This window comes from Priapulus caudatus, unplaced genomic scaffold (genome assembly GCF_000485595.1).
Source record: "Priapulus caudatus unplaced genomic scaffold, Priapulus_caudatus-5.0.1 Scaffold1734, whole genome shotgun sequence".
NCBI lineage: Eukaryota > Metazoa > Priapulida > Priapulimorpha > Priapulimorphida > Priapulidae > Priapulus > Priapulus caudatus.
Window position 1 is genome coordinate 1 of NW_014578795.1, and position 2,681 is coordinate 2,681.

Here is a 2,681-nt window from a genome sequence, read left to right on the forward strand (position 1 = left end):
CTGACAATCACCCCCGTACCATCTCCTCCGGACAATCATCCCCTGACAATCACCCCCGTACAATCACCCATGGACAATCATCCCCTGACAATCACCCCCGTACAATCATCCATGCACAATCATCCCCGGACAATCACCCCTGGACAATCACCTCAGGACAATCACCTCCGGACAATTCCCCCGGACAATCATCCCAGGACAATTACCCCCGGACAATCACCCATGGACAATCACCCCCGATAATCACCCACGGACAATCACCCCGTACAATCACCCCCGGACAATCACCTTGGATAATCACCCATGGACAATTTCCCCCGGACAATCACCCCGGATAATCACCCACGGACAATCACGCCGGACAATCACCCCCGGACAATCACCCGCGGACAATCACCTCCGGACAATTACCCCTGGATAATCACCCCAGGACAATCACCCCCGGACAATCACCCATGGACAATCCCCCCGGATAATCACCTACGGACAATCACCCATGGACAATTACCCTCGGACAATCACCCCTGGACAATCACCCCCGAACAATCACCACGGCTAATCACCCATGGAAAATTACCCCTATACAATCACCCCTGGACAATCACCCCCGGACAATCACCCATGGACAATTACCCCGGACAATCACCCATGAACAATCACCCCGAATAATCATCCACGGACAATCACCCACGGACAATTCTCCCCGGACAATTACCCCCGGACAATCAGTCATGGACAATTACCCCGAACAATCACCCATGGACAATCACCCCGGATAATTACCAATGGACAATTACTTCCGGACAATCACTCCCGGACAATCACCCGCGGACAATCACCCATGAACAATTACCCCCGGACAATCTTCCCGGACAATCACTCTCGAACAATCACCCCCGGACAATCACCTTCGGACAATTCCCCCGGACAATCATCCCAGAACAATCACCCCGGACAATCACCCATGGACAATCACCCACGGACAATCACCCACGGACAATCGCCTTGGACAATTATTTCCGGACAATTACCCCCGGACAATGACCCTGCGCAATACAACTCACAGTATACGTACTCGAATTTATAATCGTGTAACTCACACTGTGATGAGTATTAAATCCCACATTTACTATCTTCGTATGAGAATACAATCTCTATCGCTACCATGAGATAATCTGGCACCAAAACCAATAAAGGTATAACGTCATTGTTCTTACCGATTTCCCAGTGATGAATTTCTCCCTTGCAGACGTAACCGATCACTGTAATGATTGATGCATCGTTCATGTACTTCATCGCAATGGCACCTCGTGAGTAATGAGGAGGGAACTGCTCCGGTTTCAGATGCTCATGTAGGCGGTCCAGAAACTCTGTAGCCTCAGTTGTTAACTCACTTAATGTCTCAATAACCTTTCTGAGTTCTTCTTCATTATAGGCAAGGTGAACGTCCTTTGATGCCTTGGATGTTGTTAGCTTGATGAAGGCAGAAACACCTGTGGTCTTTAGAATCTCCGACATTGCCGCATCACTCCTGTCAGCGCGTGCGCGCAGGTCAACAAACTTGAAGGGAATCGGGTCTGGATCAATAAGCTGATAGGTGTAATACTTGTTGAAGCAGCAAAACTCCGAAATCAATAATGGACAACAAAGGTTAAGAAATCTTTCTGTGAGAATAGATGCAATAATTGTTGGTTCGTCGTCGTAAGTGAAGGTACCGACGACTGTGTTTATGCGGATGAACTGTTCCAATTCTTCAATTTCAAGTGGTTTAATGTCGTTGTTTTTATCACCAAACACACTGAAAACGTGCACAGAGAACTTATCGCGATATTTCCCGAGGTATTTAGCGATTGCAGGCTTTAAGAAATTAGTGACGATCCCTTATAACTTATTGCCGTTTTTTCTCTCTTCTGCTTGGTTCATGATGATTGCTGCCAGTAGAAAATGTTTATAATATCAGTACCATTACTGTGTTCGCTGCCTCATATATTATCAGCTAATCATACTTTTACCAAATGCTAGTAATAGGTTATGTATTAGAATGTATTAGAACAAGCCAAAGATAAAACTACTCAGTTGTTGAGATGCAATCCCTTAGTTTAATATAGACTCTAATACGATAATGTGGATCTAAAAAGATCGTTTATGCGTAGCTGACTTTGATATATAATAATAAATAATAATAATAATAATTGCCTAGGAGATCGAAACGGGCATTACACAGAATATATATACCGGTATATATATTAAAATGCGAAGTTACGCCTGCGATGACGACGCTATATGGCGCAGGATAGCGTCCCTTGGCAAGAAGACCTGTTGATCGACGGCACAGCTTAGCTGAGACGGCCGCAGAGAAATCTTGTTGCTTCATTGCCATAGCTTGGGCTATAGCTAGCTATGAGGTGTGACCTAGCTTGGGTAGAGCCAGGTTGTTTTTTAGTTTTTTAGCCGAAAGGCACTAAGGGTGGTCACAGCCAGAGTTTGTTTCCGCCCTCAGTGGTTCTTTTACGTCCCCCTTATACGTCCCCATCTTATATATATATATACATTTGATATATACACAGATCATTTTATTATGGGTGTAATATAATTTTTCATATTACAGTCTTTCTTTGTCTCGTTCTCACACTCACGCGCGCTTACACAGACAGACGCGCATATATATATATATATATATA